At 46.6% G+C, this 20,005-nt stretch overlaps 1 protein-coding gene across 3 annotated transcripts in view; it reads left to right on the top strand.

Annotated features, from left to right (window-relative positions):
- Positions 1-20,005, top strand: part of PTPRT (protein tyrosine phosphatase receptor type T) — a 1,034,103-nt gene that overhangs the window by 134,414 nt on the left and 879,684 nt on the right. The gene's annotated exons all lie outside the window — the stretch shown is intronic.

Here is a 20,005-nt window from a genome sequence, read left to right as displayed (position 1 = left end):
GTTTGTTCTTAAGTTGAATTTGTATGTAAGTCGGAACTGGTACATATTGTAGGGGAAACTCTAGCCAAACATTTTTTTTAGTTTTGGATAGCATAGGGAAAGGTTAACTCCCCTCTAATGTTTGTTTTGCTGTCTGTTCCCCTGTTCAGAAGATTTCACATCTATTTCTGTCCCTGTGACAAACTCAGGACTAAAGGAGTAACTCATCAAATACCAAACAGCTCTGCACCATGCTTTGAGCTAATAGCTTTATTTCCACACACCACCCAGGGTTCTAGGAGGAGGGTCCTTTTTTTGCTAACACAATGAGGCCAGCACTTTGTTTGTTTTGGTGGAGTCTTTGTTTGCCCAGGGAGCCCAGCATGTATAGGGGGAGGAGGGGCGGAGAGGCTGCTTTTGTCTGCTGTTCGGCAGCCTGTTGCTCAGGGGAGGGGGCAGCCTGTTGCTGGCAGGGGGGAGGGGGGAGGCGTGCAGGATGCGAGGCCGCGGGGGGGGGGGGGCAGCGGGCGTGGGGAGGCACTTTTCCTCTGCCTGGCAGCTCTGCGGGATCCCTGTCCCTGTGGCCAGCTGCTGCAGGCAGAGGCCAGTTGGAGCTGGCCGAAGAGGAGGAGGAGGTGGATTCTAGGACCCAGGTGAGCGAGCCCCGGGACGCTGCTGAGCTCCGGGAGCCCGGCATGTATAGAGGGGAGGAGGGGCAGAGAGGCTGCTTTTGTCTGCTGTTCGGCAGCCTGTTGCTCAGGGGAGGAGGCAGCCTGTTGCTGGCAGGGGGGCAGCGGGCATGGGGAGGCACTTTTCCTCTGCCCGGCAGCTCTGCGGGACCCCAGTCGGAGCCGGCCCGAGGAGGAGGAGGATCCTAGGACCCAGGTGAGCGAGCCCCGGGAATGCTGCTGCACATGTGCGGGAGTTGCCTCACCCCGTTCGTATCTAGGGATCTGAGGTAAGTCGGATCCACGTAAGTCGGGGACTGCCTGTATAAGAAAACAAGACCTAGGCAAACAGTCTGGTGATGCAAGTCAACAATGAGGAGAACTGGTCAATATTACATCTTAGTGTGTTTTTTCTGTGACTGAGATAAGTTCTCCCAATCCTTGGGAATCCTTATCCTTTTTCTGCTGACCTGCTGAAGTGATTTATAATACATTATAATGATTTATAATACATACTCGACATTGCTCAGGTCTTTAACTGAAGTAATTTTTTGGGGGAAAATAAAGAAAAAATACCTGCTTTATTTCAGTGATTGTATTTTTCAAAAATGAAGGCTGGAGTGAGAGTACAGGGGTGAGGAAGGGCGGAGAGGCTTATGGCAAGGGGAGGGGTGCAGAAGTCAAGTCAGGTGGGAGATGCAGAACTTGGGGCAGAGGGCTCAGGGCAGGGGCCTGGGACATGGTGTGGGGAGGCTTACAGCGGCTTCCCATAGCAGTGAGGGTGGTGCTGCACCAGTGGTGACTCCCCCCAGTTGCTCCTCCTTTGGCTGCAGGCTGTGTGTGGAGACCAGGCTCCAGAGGTTGCCACTGCTGCTGCCTCCAGTACCCCCACCCATACACACACACACACAGCTTGCAGGTTGTTGCGGGGAAGAGGCTCCAGGGGCTGCCCCATCGTACATGCCCCCCATGGCCTGCAGGCTATCTGGGGATAAGGCTCTGGGAGCTGCCCCAGCTTCCAGTGCTCTGCTCCCCTGCAGGCTGTTGAAGTGGGGGTGAGCCAAGCTCTGGGGGCTGCCCCATCCTGCAGGCTGTCTGGGGGAAAGGAGCTAGGCTCCGGGGGGCTGCCCCCTCCTCCAGTGGCAACCAGGCTCTCTGGAGGGACAAAGCTACAGGGGCTCCCCCTGGCTTCCAGTAGCCTCTTCCATGGCCTGCAGGCTCTCCATGGGGAGAACATGTTTGGGGCAAAGGGGCTACTTCCCCCCCTTGCTTTGGAGGCAGGCACATTGGCAGTGGCCCAGCTCTTCTGGCCACTCTCTTGGTTGGGGTGGGCAATAATTTTTGATGGGGAGCACTCCAAGGGTTGGGAAAGTGGTTGAGGGCCTCACTCTTCCATGATATTAATGGAGGAGATGCGAGCTCTGGGATGGAGGTTTGGTGCAGAAGGGAGCTTGGGGTAAGGGTGGGAGTTTGGGTAGTTGTGACCTGGGGTTGGATTGTGATCTAGGGCAAGAGGAGATTGTGATCTAGGGCAGGGGATTGGGTTGCTGGATATGGGAGAGGGTATGGGTGCAGGAGGGGTCCAGAGGATTTGAGTATGTGGAGCAGGGGACAGGAGTGTGGAGCAGAGGGTTGGGGAAGGGAGGGGCTGCGGTGCTAGAGTAGGCTTGCCAGGTATCTGGTTTTGAACTATGCAGTCCTGTATTTGACCTTTCTGTTAGGGAAACAAATTGAGAAAATACAAATGAGAAAATATAAGTGTCCAGTATTTTCTAAATAAGATGTAATGTAGATTGTGATGTAATGTCAATTGTGTCTAGTATTTTTGTTGAAACCATCTGGCAACCCTAGCCAGAAGCAGGGTCTGGCCAGGAGACTTACCAGCCAGCAGCCTATTCCTAAATCAGTCTCTCTTCCTCCCCCGCCTCTGCCTCTGCACAGGTTTCAGCCATGTGCTCTATGAATAACTATCAGCCCCTTGTGTTTCATGACTGATTGTTATTGAAACAGGCAGCTCCCACTGGCTAGTTTCTGGCCAGAAGCTGCCCATGGGATTATGCTGGGGGTGGGAGCAGCTCCTAAAACTTTCCCTGGGCTCAGTTTTTAAAGTGAAAGCGCCCTGCAGCCATGTTTCTGAGCGGTGTGCAGGTGGGGTGAGGCAAGCAGGGACCTGTCTGGGGCTCCCTGAAGCATCTGCAGGTCGGATCTGGTGGCTTGGTGGGCCGGATCCATCCCGCGGGCCTTATTTTGCCCAGGTCTGCCCTTGCTGCAGTAGTTGCCCCTAGTAGCCACACTTAGCATCTCACCCCTCCTCTCTGTGCCCCCCGCTTTCACATTCCTCCTCTTTCTATCCCCTCCTTTTCCATGTTATGGAAAAGAATCCCATTCCTGGCACTTCCCATTTTCTGGGCACAACCAAATGCTCACCTTGGTTTAAATTAGGGTAGGAGGAAACTTCATACGAAATGTGGTGGTCCTAGCTCTTACAGTTTAGCAGGAATTGCTAGAGAATTGGCTCCAGGACTGTAACTTTAGAGTGAGTGATAGGAAAAGTGCATGAAATTCTGTAGACATTACCTGTGAAATTCCCATGTAATTTATCTGTGCTTGTACACTTGCTCTCTCTCTCTCTTTCATTTTAAGACTATGAATTTTATCCTTCCTATGTAAATAATATGTTTCTATACAGGTTTTTGGAGAACAGTGCACTGTGTCAGCCCAGTGATGTTTGTCTGGAAAGCTGTCTCTTTTAACTGCAGATGCTAGTCTCTTCAGGCTTACTAAAGTCAAGGTTAAGCAGCTACTGAACATTTCAGGATTTCCCTGGCCCTGAAATAATGTATCTGTACTTGCTGTGTAGGGTGTATATTTTCACTTGCTGTCACATATATGTCTCTTCCTGCTTGATTCAGAGCAAGCTGTGGATGGTTATACTGGCAGAAACCCCAAAGAAGCTTTAAAGCTTTTGTTTTTCACATTTCAGATCTCTTCTTTGGGGGAGAGCAGCATATTTTAAAATTTGCAATATGAGAGTCTTCTTCTACCCATGTGAGCAAAATGCTGTATCCCTGGGTTAGCTGCCATTTGGCTGTCCTTTCCCCAGCTCGCAATGGAATTGTGTTGTCACAATTAACAAGGTATTAGTTGGAGATGGTTGAAGTGGCTTCAAGGGGGGAAATAACCCTGTTTCCTCTACATGGATAGCCGCTCTACTTCTGGACCTCTTCCACAGTCTTTCATCAAACCTTTACCAAGTCAATAAGATGTTCAGGTATCTGCTGTCACCCATTTCCCTCCTGCAGTTATTAATACAGTATTTTCTTACCTCTGCCTTTGTCCACTTCTGTGACCCAAGGCCAAAATGCTCCATTCAAATTCATAAATAGTACAAAAAGGTCTGTGGTCAAGGTGTTTTTGGATATGAGAGAACCTCTCTCATAAAATTACTATTAAATCTTTTATTTGCCAGATTCATACACATAACCAGTCCCTTCACTGGAGGCTGGACTCAGTTGTGTTTATTTCCAGAAGGCGACCTCAGCTTGACATCCTACAGAATTATTCTGATTTCAGTAGCTTTACAACCACTTCTCTATCTTATGGTTCTTGTGAAGACAAGTATGTTAGACCCTGAGGGTACGTCTAAACTACATGGCTCCGTCGATGGAGCCATGTAGATTTGTTGTTTTGGCAAAGGCAAATGAAGCCGCGATTTAAATGATCGCGGCTTCATTTAAATTTACATGGCTGCTGCGCTGAGCGGACAAACAGCTGATCAGCTGTTTGTCCGCTCAGCGCGCTAGTCTGGACACTCCCCTGCCGACATCAAAGCCCTTTGTCGGCAGCCCCGGTAAACCTCATCCCACGAGGAATAACGGGGCTGCCGACAAAGGGCTTTGATGTCGGCAGGGGAGCGTCCAGACTAGCGCGCTGAGCGGACAAACAGCTGATCAGCTGTTTGTCGGCTCAGCGCGGCAGCCATGTAAATTTAAATGAAGCCGCGATCATTTAAATCGCGGCTTCATTTGCCTTTGCCTATGTGTCTAATCTACATGCCTCTGATGACAGAGGCATGTAGTCTAGACACAGCCTGAGGCACTCAAATACAATGGGAACGGGGGCCAGGTATGTGCTTCAGATGACAATGACACACCCAAGTCTCCAGCTTGTGGAGTATGAGGTGTTTCAGTGGAAAACCCTCCTTTCCATATTTTACAGGTAATTCTGCTGTTTGGATACAGTGGTGAAAGATCCCAAGTTACTCTAGACAAATTTAATTATTCTTGAGTTGTTCTGCTGAGCAGGGTTGACCCCTCCCAGTGCCCCTTCCATCTGTAGGTGACACTCTCACATTTTAGACTTGCTGTTATGTTCTTGTTTTAAAGCAGCTATTTAACACAAACCAAGTCTGAGAAAATGAGAAAGCTGCTGCTGTTTTGTTTGGTTCCTAGTGAAAGAGTCCATTGACATGCAGGGAAAGCACTTGACAGCGCACCTAGAGGCTTAGGAGCTCTCTAGCGCAGCAGGTCTATAAAACCCCCAATGACTGTATCACACAGCTATCAAAAAAAGTCTTTCACTCTTCTGGCTGCATTTGTGTCACTCGCACTCTTTGAATCAAAGGCCTAGGGACTGAAAGCTGCTGCTGCTGCTATCTCAGCGTACGCTTTGGTTTTATATGATGCATTCAGTTCTGTTTCCCTTATATGGATTTCATGTCTGTTAGGAATATAGGAGTAAGTGCATAATTTGCATAATATAGTGTTCAAGGGATTCTGTATTCTGATTCTTTGTGGTAAAGGTTACATATATTGGGGTTTAGAATAATAAATTGCATATTAAAATGACGATGATAAATGTTCACATAGCAGCTCCTCCTTTTAATTTTCTGTGCAATTCTAGCAACTTCAGGATCAAAAAATGGTCTTCCCCTTTGCAACACAGGTTCTCGACCTGAACACCATTCCCAATTACATTCTCTGCACACTGGATATTCGTTCCCCCTCCCCCCCGGTATTCTCCACAGTCTGACAATGTCTCTTTCCAGTATTCTACCTAGCCACGTTGCACCTCATTGGCTACCGATGTACTTCCCAGGGACACAATTGGGGTTGTTTTTAGACTCAGCTAGCAAGAGGCTCTAACAAAGTGAGTGCTTTCCATTTGTTCACACAGGGTAGATGTCCATAGATCCTATTCAGACCAGGCTGAATTAAAAAATACTCAACATTATTTCAACATTGTGTCAAAATAACTGCTTGCTGTGTAGACATGGATTATGTTATTTCAGAATAACGTCATAGCCCTAGTGATGTTACTCATGTTGCCATTATCCTTAATTGTGCCTCTTCCATGCCATTGTAATGCCCAGAAATATGGGTTTGCTTTTAATTTCCCCTTTAAGGTGTGATGTAAGGTCTTAAGAAAGTGAGGGCCCAGGATTGGAACAGTGATTCCCAACTGTCGGTTCGTGGATCAGTGGCAGGCTGCGAACCCCCGTCTGATGGCCTGGAAATGTACTGCAGCCTATGCCCCCAGCTTTTATTTAGTTCCACACCCTGGGGTTCGCAGGGAATTCCCTGTGAAGTGTGGTGGCTGGTAGCTCAGTGTGCTGCGGCTGGAATCGGGACCATGGTGAGGCTGTCCCTACTGTGGCCCCAGTTCCAGCTCCAGTGATTGCTACACAACCCATAATGAATATGCAAATATGAAAATTAATTAATTTCCATAATGAATATGCAAATATTTCAGTGCCGGTCCACCGACAGTTTTTGAATGAGTTCCCAATCCGCACTATAAAAAGGTTTTGGAACCACTGGACTAGAGCAAAGTACAGGCAGTCCCCGGGTTACGTACAAGATAGGGACTGTAGGTTTGTTCTTAAGTTGAATTTGTATGTAAGTCGGAACTGGTACATATTGTAGGGGAAACTCTAGCCAAACATTTCTCCAGAGCTCAGTTTTATTCTCCCACACCTCACTTCCTTTAGTCCTTTATTCTCAAGCTGAGGTGTCTGCTGAGAAAAGCCGCTCCGCGTCTCCCTGGTCTGCTGGGGGGAAGCAGCTAGTGCGGGGTTGCCTCACCCCGTTTGTAAGCAGGGATCCGATGTAAGTCGGATCCACGTAACCCGGGGACTGCCTGTATAAAACAAGGTGAGGGGGCACCTATTCAGCTCTGTCAGAACATCTCAGTCACTTAACTCAGACCCGTAGATGAGAGATTAATCTATTAATAATTTTCTTAGTTTTTTAGCCCCGGTAAATATGGTTATTATGACACTTATGAAAATTCACTGGAGAAATTTTGCTTCAAGACGATGCAACAGGCTTTTTCATTTTGATTTCTGAACATTTAAATCCTTCTTTGATACGAAGCAGCTTAGCATATTGTGCCGTGGAATACAGCAAATATTATGAAGTAGCCATTGTAGAGTATGTTTAGCGAGGAATTTCTGGCTTCAGTAACTGTATAAGATTTCTTTCCTTTTTTCTATTCTCATCTATTACAAGGCTTACTGAGTTTTTCAGTCAGTGTTGCCTAAAGCCAAAAATCTATTAATTTAAATTACTCAGTTTGGAAATAGAAGCTTGAATAATAATGTTACCATTTAGAATTGCACTGATTAACTACATCTCCATTTTGCAGTCTTGGATAAAAAAAAAATATTATTTCTTTTCTGATGAGAATTTTAATTATTTTCTGTCTTTTTTGGGAAAATGAAGAATTGGAGATCTGTTTGTCTGATTATATTTACCAAGAAATAACCTGACAAAAGGCACAGGTGGATATTAAATATATATTTTAGGAGGAACAGTTCTTTATACACTTTTTCTAAACAACAACTTCTCCTCCCCTCCACTCCTAAAATCTAACCCTAAAACATGAATACGTAGAGAAGGCCTAATTATAAAATTCTAGTCAAGCAAAAGCATGACCTTAGGGATCCGAGCTAGGTTTGAAAATGTTTGGCTATGAGCTGAGTGCCACAGAAAGCCCAGTGTCTAGTTCCAGCCATTGTTTTATTTGCTTGCACTCTCAGGATTTGCACCTATCTCCATCTCTGGATACACAAGCCATTAGAAAACCACAACCAGTTTTGAAATATTAACTTTAATAGAAGGATCCACAACCCCTTTTCATACATCCAGCCTTCAAAAAAGCAAACTCTCCCTGCTGAGTCCTGCCCGCACAGGAAAGAAGTTTAGCAAATTCATAGGCCTTGCAGTCTTGAAGGCTACAACTACCAGGTGAAAGCATTAGTTAGGACTGAAGCTGGATTCTTCTATGACTGGTATGTGTAGCAGACTTCTCTATGAGTAGGAAAAAAGTTTGGCTTAAAATTGAGCTCCTTTCCTTTTTGGGGAGAAAGTTAAAGCTTAATTTATGGAAATAAAATGTTCCCAAACTCAGACTGGGTTTCTGAATCCAGAAAAGTCCCTCAGACTTCATCGGGTCTGGCCATTTATATTTTATATACAAAACCAGGACCACTTACAAATAAAACGTTTTTTTTTTTCTCTGGGGCATCTGACCAGTGGACCTGAGAAGAGAATTGTCAGGTTGTTATTCTTTATGATCATTACCTAATGCGTCTCCCAACCTCCCCTCAGGTCCCCTCCTCATCAGGTACTGTAGGGAAATAAGAATGATTCTCTTCTTTTAGAAAGAGGAGAGCTGAATCACAGAAGAGAAGTTTCTTGTTCAAGGCTGCTCCGGGGTCAAAGTGCAGAGGTGGGATTAGAATTTGAGTGTTCCTGGGTCTGGAGCACCAGTGTGCCAAATCCACGGCAGAAAAGAGACAAACAGCCTGGTTCACTACTCATCAAAGTCATTGGAAAGATTCCTATTGACCACCAGTGGGCTTTAAATCAGCCCTCAGTTGCCACATGAGGTATCAAATTGGGTTTTTATTGTTTTGTATTTGTCTTACTGCCTTTCATTCTTAAGACTCACTGGACTGGTACAATGTACTCATGGCTTTGAAGGGTTCACAAATGACCCAGTTTCCCATCTTTCTGTGAACATGGAGAGAGGCATTCTATCCCAACTGGTGGTGATGGTCGGACTGCTTAGCTCGTTTGTGAGAAATTCTGCTGTTTTGGTTAGCAGTTCTGCGCTCCATGCAGACACAGCAACACTATAAAGGAGGGAGGCAGACATAAAATAAGACTATAGTATTACACACCAGGATTGTGGGAAGCAACAAACAAAAAATGTAGGTTGTTAATGCCAAGTGCCATCCTGGGCTTTCTCCAGGTTATAGGCCTTTGTCTAAGAAATGCTGAGCAACCGTTTCTAATTTATAAACTGTTACTATTTAATAGTAATGAAAACCCATAAATGAAGAGCTCTCTAGCCTGTGAGTATACTGAATTGTTCTGTACTGACTTAATGGCATGGATCCTGCTAGAATGGCATCGTGTCTCTGTGTTATGAAAGAAACATGGTATCACTGAGAAATGGAGTTGTTAATGTGAGGAATTCTGGCTACTCCTTAATAATTCTGCAGTCATGAATTTGGCCCTTTGGCTTTCAGGACAATTTCCTGAAAGTGATGGTTCTAGTCCTGCTCTCGATGTCTCCTGGTAAATTAAATGGATATTGTCAGGACTATTATTTATAGCTTTAATTTTCAATAAAATCCCTCTTTTCTAACCAATGTAGCTCCCTTCCATTTGGACAGTATTCATTTACTCTTCCCCTTTCTGGTTGTTCTGTGACTTACGGAGCACAAGAAAATGTGTCTGAGTTGTTTACTTTAACTATGTGAACCCTAACTCCCCCAAGGAGAAAGCTGTATCCAGAAATGAGTGTAGGGCTTGCCACAGATCAGGCTCATTGCTTGTGGACTTTTGAATGTTTTTTCCAGTAACCCTCTTGCAGTATTTTTGAAAGATATTTGTAATGTATAGAATTCAGAGGGGATAGCTCTGTGATGAGCGCTGCGAGTCTTTTTAGGGCTCCCATAGTCATGCCCCTACTCCAATGTCCTGATATACTGAAATAGCATCAAACTAAACAGTGGGATAGGAGGGGCACTAGGAGAAGCTAAGGTCCAAGACAATTGAAAGAGGATAGCAGGATCCCACTGAAGCCTGATTTGCTGATGCGAGCTGTGCTTGATAACTAATGAAAGATTCTGTATAAAGATAGCAGCCTCTGAGGCTGTGTCTAGACTACATGCCTCTGTCGTCAGAGGCATGTAGATTAGACACATAGGCAAAGTCAAATGAAGCCGCGATTTAAATGATCGTGGCTTCATTTAAATTTACATGGCTGCCGCGCTGAGCCGACAAACAGCTGATCAGCTGTTTGTCCGCTCAGCGCGCTAGTCTGGACGCTCCCCTGCCGACATCAAAGCCCTTTGTCGGCAGCCCCGTTATTCCTCGTGGGATGAGGTTTACCGGGGCTGCCGACAAAGGGCTTTGATGTCGGCAGGGGAGCGTCCAGACTAGCGCGCTGAGCGGACAAACAGCTGATCAGCTGTTTGTTGGCTCAGCGCGGCAGCCATGTACATTTAAATGAAGCCGCGATCATTTAAATCGCGGCTTCATTTGCCTTTGCCAAAACAACAAATCTACATGGCTCCGTCGACGGAGCCATGTAGTTTAGACGTACCCTGAGAGGAGGGAGTGCTAAGGAAACTGTTCTCCCTTTCTCCTGAAGTCTGGTGTCAAGAGGGCATCTCCTTGGGCAGTGCTTGGAAATCAGGCCTCAGACACTGTTAGCTTAGTATTTGGCTAATCTTTGGTTTACATAGGGTAGCCAGCACTAGGGATGTAAAATCCCTTTTAATTAGTTAACTGGTTAAGTGTTAACTTTAACTGGTTAATTGATTAAATGGGGGGAGGGGCAGGCATGGGACAGATGATTTTTTAGCACAATTTGAAAGGGGACCAGCTACAACATGTGACCCTGTTGAGATAAACCTGAGCAGTGGATAGCAAAGCGTCCTTCACTTCCTGAAGTATGTGCCATGGAGTACGCAAGGTGGAGAGCCCCATGCACTGGATGAGCACTGGAGGATCCACCCATTCTCCCCAGCCATCGTCCACAAGGTCTCCGATTCTAATGACTTCTGCCAGGACCAACCTTTTGTGCACCAAGGGGGTCTCCTCCACCTGCACACAAAGATGGGATTGTGTAGCAGGGGCTCCGCAAAGAGGTCTGCAGCCAGGGTGACTCCCAAGGACTTGGTCACCGAAAGTAGCTTTCAGGTCTGGAGAAGGTCTGGTAGAAGGCTGGTAGCTCAGAGAGGTCTCGTGAAAGACCTCTCAAATAAAGGAGCTGCTGGTCATTTTAGAGCTCTTGGAAGCGGCAAAGGAAAGCGTGTACCAGCGTGCTTCATGCCGGACTACCTACATCATAGAGGAGCCTCTGCAGGGCCTGGAGGTGGAGGACATGAATCTGCGTGAGCAAACACATCAGGCCCTGCCCTCCCTCCTCCAGAAGAAGATGGAAAACCCCTGCAGAGACACAATGCAGTCCTGGCCAGAAGAACTGCAGTATCAGCTGCTGTATCTGAGCCTTGAAACCTGGGGTTGGGAACAAGGTGTGAGACAGTGCCAGAGCATGGACAGGACCAGCTAGTTAAGTACCAGCACCCTCCCATGCAGGGAGAGACACCAGAGCAGTCCCGTCCATCTCCGCAGCTGCTCAGCCATCCTGGACTCTAAACCTTTCGGCTGTGTCTACACTGGCACCCTTTTCCGGAAAAGGGATGCTAATGAGACACTTCGGAATTGCAAATTCCGCAGGGGATTTAAATATCCCCCGTGGCATTTGCATGAACATGGCTGTCGCTTTTTTCCAGCTCGTGGTTTTGCCTGAGAAAAGCGCCAGTCTAGAGGGGATCTTGTGGAAAATAAGCCCTTTTCCGCAAGATCCCTTATTTGAAAGTAGGAATAAGGGATCTTCCGGAAAAGGGCTTATTTTCCGCAAGATTCCGTCTAGACTGGCGCTTTTCTCTGGCAAAACCCCGAGCCGGAAAAAAGCGGCAGCCATGTTCATGCAAATGCCGCGGGGGATATTTAAATCCCCTGCAGAATTTGCAATTCCGAAGTGTCTCATTAGCATCCCTTTTCCGGAAAAGGGTGCCAGTGTAGACACAGCCTTCCAGTTCTCTGGTGCGGAGGGACGCGCAGCAGAAAGGAAAACGCCAAGATAGATCAGTGGACCCATGCTCCACCTGATGGCCTGATGCGCGGGTGGGAGGGAGCTCACCTACCACCCAGCCCCTACCATTAGGCCAGTGCTGAATGGGGTAGACGAGGCTTCCAAGTAAACGGCTTGACAAACTTCCACCCATGCAAGGTCGCTTGGGTCCTGGACCACAAGGATCGTGACATTGGTGTAAACTGACAGGACCAGCTGCACCTCTGGCTCCCAGAGCACCAACCCCATCAACCTCTTGCGAAGGAGACGGAGGAAGGGCTCAATGACCAGAGCATACAGCTGACCCGACAGCAGACAGCCTGACATGCTCCCTACCCAAAGCTGATCAGTGCAGTCAGGGTCCAGATGAGCTTGACGAAGCACTCTGCAGAAGCGTACATCACCTGGGGTGTGTCTAAACTACATGGCTCTGTCGATGGAGTAATGTAGATTAGGCTGATTGGCAGAGGGAAATGAAGCTGCGATTTAAATAATCGCGGCTTCATTTAAATTTAAATGGCTGCCACGCTGAGCCGACAAACAGCTGATCAGCTGTTTGTCGGCTCAGCATGCTAGTCTGGACGCTCCCGCGCCGACCTGAAAGCCCTTTATCGACCTCCCCGTTATGCCTCATAGGATGAGGTTTACCGGGGAGGTCGATAAAGGGCTTTCATGTCGACAGAGGAGCGTCCAGACTGCCCCGATCTGCCGACAAACAGCTGATCGGCAGAGCGGGGCAGCCATTTAAATTGAAATGAAGCCGCGATTATTTATATTGCGACTTCATTTCCCTTTGCTGAACAAACAAATCTACATGGCTCCGTCAATGGAGCCATGTAGTCTAGACGTACTCCTGGAGAAAACGCACAAAGCGGGGCCTGAAGCCAAAGGCCCACACAGGGCATGTCTAAACTACATTCCTCGTCCGAAAGAGAAATGTAAATGAGCCCGATCGAAAATTCAAATGAAGTGTGGATTTACAAATCTCATGCTTCAACTGCATGATTGCGCGAGCGTGCTTTTTCGAGAAAAGATTCTAGACGGGATTCTTTCGAGAAAAACCAGGAGGAAGAGGCCAGTGCTGAGCATGGAATAGGGGGAGGCCCCAGCACCAGGGGTGATGAGGAAGAACAGGAACTCCCACCCACTAGAAGCACCCAGGGGCTCAGTGGCCACAGCCAAACCACTTGTGACAGCCGGGCAGATGGCAGACTCTAGGGCAACTCAGAGGAAGGAAATGGGGAGGATAGCGAGTCAGAAGGAGAGGACAGCTGTTATCCCTCCAGGACAAGGTGATCCCTCTCTGAGGCAGCGGGGGTCAAACCTAGGGCCTCAACCTCCCGCAAAAGGAAAGCGAGTCCGCTGCCCACCACCACATTGTTGCCCTTGTCGGTGGCAGGATCAGCGGTCACCTCCATACAGGCGGAGGGCACAGCGGAAGTGGGGGCAGTGGGAGTATCCTCCATGGCCTCCCCATGCAAGGACTCTGGGAGAGAGGCATTTATCCCTTCCACAACTGCTGTGGTCACCTCAGCCACCCTGCAGCTCTGTGAAGTGTCTGGGCACTCAGAAGGAGGGCTGGCTCTGACATCCACCCCCAGAGGAATGAGGAGGCTGGCTCTGACATCCTCCCCTTCAGTAGGTGGGGTGAAGCATTGGGCCCACTTGTAGCGCCTCTCCATGGTGAGGAGAGGCGCCACCCACGTCCCCATTTCCACTCAGAGAAAGGGACTGTGGCGTTTATTCTCTGTTTTACTATATGCTGGCCAATGATGAAAAGAGCTCAACAAACCAAACTAAAGCCCTGGGTGTGGTGCCTAAAACCGTGGACTGCTGTAAGCCTCTGAAGCAAGCAAAATCCATCAGGAAGGGCAGGACCCACTGAGTTTTTGTAGGAGCTTTGTCCCAACAAATGCACACAGTTAAAATATCCAGTATGAAATGCTACATGGCATGTAAACTTTGTTCTTTGGGACATCAGCCAATCTCTTGCTGCTTGGGGCTAGGAACAGGCTTCCTCTTTATGGACCTGTTAATGTATAATATTCTTTCCTACACTCTCCTCTGAAGTGGATGCCTGCTGGGCGCAAGATACTGGACTAAATGGTTCAGATCTGATACCCTCACTTCAGTTTACTTAAATAAATTAATTGGTCATAAAATTTTCCTTTCATCAGTAAGCAAACATGAGTGATTTATAATTCATTGGAATAATATATCAGCTATACTATGGAATATGATCTAGTCTCTCACTTACTGAATGATTCTTGCTGTGGCTACACCACTTGAATAGCAAAGAGTCCCTGGGTAGCCTTTGGTATTCAGGGAGCACTACCCAAAGGGAGTTTTAAAAACTAATTATGATGTGTTTTCCTCTTCGGGCAATAGCTGGACCTTTTGATGAGGGCACATGCCATATAATATATCTAAGTAAAATAATTATATGGCATAAATATATATAATCCCATTCTCACTTCACTCTGCCTCATTGTCATGGCAGCAAAGGGGGGTTGGTGCTAAGAGAGGGTTAAGGTTACCAGATCACTGTGCTTATTCATATCAAGTGAGACCAGCAGGGCAGGAACTGAAGTTGAGACTAAATAACACAAGCCTCTGCATGTGCACTACACACACACAAATCTCAAACATCAATCTTTTTATGCAACAGAATTTAATATTTTTCTTCACTTTTTACTATAGTAATTCTGTTTCTATAGAAACCAGGGATTATGCAGGCCAATAAACGACCCTGGAAGGAACTGAAGACAGAAGGAAGCTGGCACTGGTGTCACCATACAATAAAGTTGCATACGATTCTCTAGCGCTGCTTTCTAGGGTAGGATATTAGTAATTCTACAGGTTGCCCCAGGCAGATATATCCCTGTGATTGAGTAGGATATCAGTAAGATGTGGTTGTGTCTGGCTAACCAGTTCCATTGACTGATAACTATGGGCATGTCTTTACAATGGCCAGATCGAGGGGCCGTGATTGAGTCAGTTTATGCAGATGATAAATTGACTACTGAGCACTCTCCCATTGACTCCAGTACTCCACCAGAACAAGAAGTGCAAGGGGAGTAAACAGGAGAGCATACCAGTGTGTGCTGATAGAAGATGTATATCTAAGTACATCAACTTCAGCTACACTGTATTCACACAGCTGAAGTTACATAACTTAGATTGATTTCTTCCCAGTAATAGAGAGGTAGCCATCTTACTCTGATCTTGGTAAAACAAAAGGAAAATAATATGTAGCACTTTAAAGACTAACAAGATAGTTTATTAGGTGATGAGCTTTCGTGGGCCAGACCCACTTTTTCAGATCATATTCTCTTCCCGGTAGTGAGACCTGCCCTATAAGGCTTGGGATCTGAAATTAGATCATTGGTGCTTATGCCTCAGAGTAATCTGAGTACATAGAAGGGGCCAAGAAGAACTGTCCTGTTACCATAGAGTATTTCACAAATGCTTGGGTCATTGTGGGGAGGGGAGGGAAGACACTGGGTGTTTATCTCCTGAAACATTAGGACTACGTCTACACTGGCATGATTTTCCGAAAATGCTTTTAACGGAAAACTTTTCCGTTAAAAGCATTTTCGGAAAAGCACGTCTAGATTGGCAGGATGCTTTTCCGCAAAAGCACTTTTTGCGGAAAAGCATCCGTGGCCAATCTAGACGCGGTTTTCCGCAAAAAAGCCCCGATCACCATTTTCACGATCGGAGCTTTTTTGCGGAAAACAGTACTGTGCTGTCTACACTGGCCCTTTTGCGCAAAAGTCTTTCGGAAAAAGACTTTTGCCTGAATAGGAGCAGCATAGTATTTTCAGAAAAGCACTGACGATGTTACATGAGATCATCAGTGCTTTTCCGGAAATTCAAGCGGCCAGTGTAGACAGCTGGCAAGTTTTTCCGTAAAAGCAGATGATTTTGCGGAAAAACTTGCCAGTCTAGACACAGCCTAGCTGTAACCTACTATGGATGCAGATTTGTCATAGATGTCTGATCATTTGTGATGTTGTATGTACTTCAGGCTGATCCTTAGATCAAAACTGAACAATGTAATATCTATTATGTATATGGGAGGCTAATATTGCATGTTCTCATTCTCCTCAGGCTTTATAGAGAGTAGATACAGGCTAAATCTAGTAACTTGAGGGTCTCTGTTCCATCACTGGAGTCAGCAGGGTCCATGCCATTGACAATAGAGCTTCCCAGACCAATGGATTCTTCTGTTACCTATTGAGTGAGTGGAAGGAAAATGGCCACGTGTTTTTTCTTCTGACGATCACTGTGGAGAGCCAGTGAGAGTTTTGTTGCTGATATTGCTGAGGGGAAAACTTTCCATGAGAATGACTTTGTCATCATTCAGACTAGGTACCACAACTACCTCAACAGATCTTAGCTGTCATCATTGAGATGTATTTTCAGATTGTTTTTCTCTCTTTCCATGCCTCCCTAGAGCTTTTAGCTTCCCCCCGACCCCAGCATCTCATCATCTGACTGACAGTCCCTTTCAACAGGAGACTGAAAGAAAGGGAAAGGAATTTTGGAATGAGAAATCTATAAATTTTACCCTTGGCTTTCAAATATCATCCTGGAAAGAACTTACAGTTCAGCTATTGGTTCATAGGGTGAAGGAGTGACTGGGATTTTGCAAGTAGTGTGTTCTATTGATGCTGTACTTACAGATTGTGTTTCCCCCGTGGGATTGGACATGACATCAAAAGAAGGATTTTCCTATTTGGCTTTTGTGAATGTGGTATAGAATGCAGTGCTTGGCAGATTACTCTGTCTGTACAAAAGAGATTGTGGTGAAAAACATGTTCTGTGGCCAGGCTCTCCCCACCAACAATTTGAGAGTGAGATGCAATATACTGCCAAAAGCAAGGTGCAGTAACAGGTTGGAGGACTATTGAGTAGGACTTCATGGCGTCACTAGAGCTCAGTATCACCATTCCTCTATTTATTACAAATGTTTTCTTTTTTTCCATGACAGATGAACCCCAGAAAGTTTTATTCTAACCAAGCACCTGAAGTATAAATGTAGTACCTGAACCTTTTCAAACTGGGCTACAAATTTCATGAGATCATGCTTCCTGTCTCTGGTAGGGCTGAAGATAATCACATTTGTCAAGTAGAGCTGTTCTCAGGGTTTGCCCATTTCCAATCTCAGGCACATTACGAAGCATAGAGGCCAATGTAAAATGTTTATGTGTAATACTCCCAAATGAATAGAGGTGGAATAGCCATGGCCAGTGGGGATCAGGGAAAACGTCTCCTTTCCCAACACTCATGCAGATTTCATCTGTGAACATTTCCCCCCTACTATTTCATTGTCCTGGTCCCATACTACATGTTTGGGCTCCTTCCAAAACTAGCTTGAGCAACAGCCTCTGGCCCTCTGCTCATTTCTTCCTCCCAGGTGGCGGGGGGCTGGCGTGGAGGGGGAAGAATCTGATTGGACTCCATATTCTGGCCTACCATCATGTCCTCCAAAGGCTAAATCCATACTGCAAGGTATGGTTTCCTACTTGCATATGAATACTATCACTGGATCCGTGAGAATTAGTCCAAGTATAAATAATGGTATAGCCACAGTGTCATGAGCAGTGCTGAGTATATACTCGGCCTGGGTAAGTTCCGCCACCCAGGTCATCATGGCTGTGCTACTGTTCATACTTGCATTCAAACTTACCGAGGCAGTGTGCATCTGTGTGCATGCAAGCAGGAAATTACACCTTCAGTTAATGCTGCTTCTGCACAAAACCATAGTGTAAGGTGATGTGATTCACTGACACTTGAGCAAGTGGTGCAAAACTTTGTGGTGAAGAAAAGAAATGGAAACCATGATGAGATAAATCTTTTGCCAACTCTCCCCCTCCCCATCCATGCCATAGATGATGTTCAGGGCCTTGTACATGGATATTGTTTCTTTCAAGAGCCAGAGATCATTGATCTACAGAAGAGAGACATGCAGAGAAGTTACAGTTAAGTGAGTAAAAGGTGAAACAAAGTGTCATAAGTATTCACCTGCCTCTGTACTCTGACTTTGACAGTTCTTATGTGCTATTTGACCCATACTCAGCCGGGAAGCCTCCTTTGCTGCTGGTTGAAAGTGACTTGGTATTGAAATTACTGGGATGATTTTGACAAAGTTGGCTGTCCCAGTGAATTGTGAACTGCGAGTTTGGGAAAATGTGTCTAATAAAAGGTCTTAAACTGTGCAGATATTTTGAGGTGCGGATTGTACCTTAAATCTCTTGCAGATTACATGGTGACAGTGACAGGCTCGGAGTGAACTGGATTGCTAAAATAGTGTGCTGAGATGAAGTGCTAAATGCTGTCTCTATCACTAGCCTCTCAAAGAGCCTTCTCTTTAAGCTGCTGGGAGAGATAAGTGCAGGTTGTCCCTGGGAAGCTATGATACGTGCTAATTAGGAATTTTTAAAATTTGCTGCTCTGCTTCTCCACAAAGAAGAGGAAAGCAGATTTGTGCTTGCTTCAAGGAGGCGACTACTTTGAATGGTGATGGAGCCAGTAAACAAACAAACCAGTAAACAAAACACAGTGCAGGTTGAACCTCTTTAGTCCAGAACTCTCTGGTCTGGTTCAGCATGGTCAGGGACTCCATGGGTGCCTGGGCTGGAGCACTCACAGGGAAAAAATGGGCAGTAGGACCAGAGATATTCCCTGACGAGAGCTGGGATAGCAGTTGGGAGTAGAGCCCTGTGGCATCTGGGGTAGGAACTCAATGGCCTGGGCCACAGCTGGAAGGCAGGAACCTGGTGGATAGGGCTGAGGACCAGCAGCTAAGAGCAAAGTTGGGACCAGGGGCCAGAAGGTAGGAGTAGAGCCCAGTGGCTGGTGGGCCAGGAGCCAGCAACCAGGAGCAGTCTTGTGATCAGGGCTGAGAGCTGGGGGCCAGAAGCCAGTGGCCAGGAGCAGAGCCGGTCTGCTGGGGCTAGTGGTTGGCAGCCAGAAGCCAGCAGCTGGGAGCAGAGCCTGGCAGCTGGAGGCTGGAGGCAGACCCCAGCAACTGGGACATGGGACTGGGAGCAGACCCCTGTGGCTGGAAACAGAGTCCAGAGGCCAGGAGTGGAGCCTGGGAGCAGAGACCAGCACCAAGAGTGGAGCTAGGAGTGGCTGGGGCTAGCAGAGCCCAGCAGCTGGGATCAGAGCCCGGCGGTAGAGAGGACGGCATGGGCCTCCCCTGGTTCGGTAAGCTCTCAAGTTTGGGACAGGTCAGGTCCCAAGGATGCCAGATCAGAGAGGTCTAACCTGTACTGGTTTGCTTACAAAAGGGGAAGAGATCTTCCCTTGCTTCTGAAAGGAGCCATCTAAAGTGTGTATCTCACATTGACACAACAATGCTCTGATTAGTGGCAGAGTTGCATCAGGACGCACTTTGCCCACCCAGCTTCTGTAAGGCATAGAAATAACATGGAAAGGACTCCAGCATTTTTTGCCGCTTTGATGGTGCCTCTGACACTAAGGGTATGTCTACAATACAGTGTTTTTCTGGAAAAACAGACATTTTCCCAGAAAAATTATACTTACGTCCACACTGCTCTTGCGTTCTTTCAACAGAAAGTCAAAAGAACACAGAGGTTTTCTGACAGCGGTAAGCCTCTTTCTTCGAGGAAGAAATCTTTTTTCCAAAAAATCTTTTTCGAACAAGGCGTGTTGGATGCAGGAGAGGGAGTTCTTTCAAAAGAAGAGGCCTCCAGGAAATAACACAGGTGTCCTGATGGCCACTCCATCCATACCAATCACAACTTAAATGCGAGATAGTGTTCGATCAGCGTGGACACTATCTTTTGAAAAAGCACATCGCTTTTTCCTTCCGCTTTTGCTATGTGGACACTCTTTCGAAATTTTTTTTCCAGAAGATCTCTTCCAAAAAAGCTTCTGAAAGAAGTTTGCAGTCTAGACATAGCCACAGGCTGTGTCTACACTACAAAGGAAAGTTAGAAAAAGATACACAAATTGAGAGTCACAATTTATGTATCTTTTTCTGCTTTTCTTCCAAAAGAGGCTTTTCCGACATTTGGTCTGTCTACACGGGGCCAAATGTCAGAAAAAAACCCTCTTTTGGCACATCCCTTCTTCCTCATGAAACAAGGTTTACAGGGATGCTGACAAAACGCGTCCACTTTTCTGACATTTTTTTGTGCAAGAGTGGATGCGATCCTTGAACGTGGCAG

The sequence above is a fragment of the Pelodiscus sinensis genome, chromosome 17 (assembly GCF_052426305.1).
Source record: "Pelodiscus sinensis isolate ZL-2025 chromosome 17, ASM5242630v1, whole genome shotgun sequence".
NCBI classification, from domain to species: Eukaryota; Metazoa; Chordata; order Testudines; family Trionychidae; genus Pelodiscus; species Pelodiscus sinensis.
Note: the sequence above shows the minus strand (reverse complement) of the source record. Positions and strands in the feature narration are given on the sequence as shown.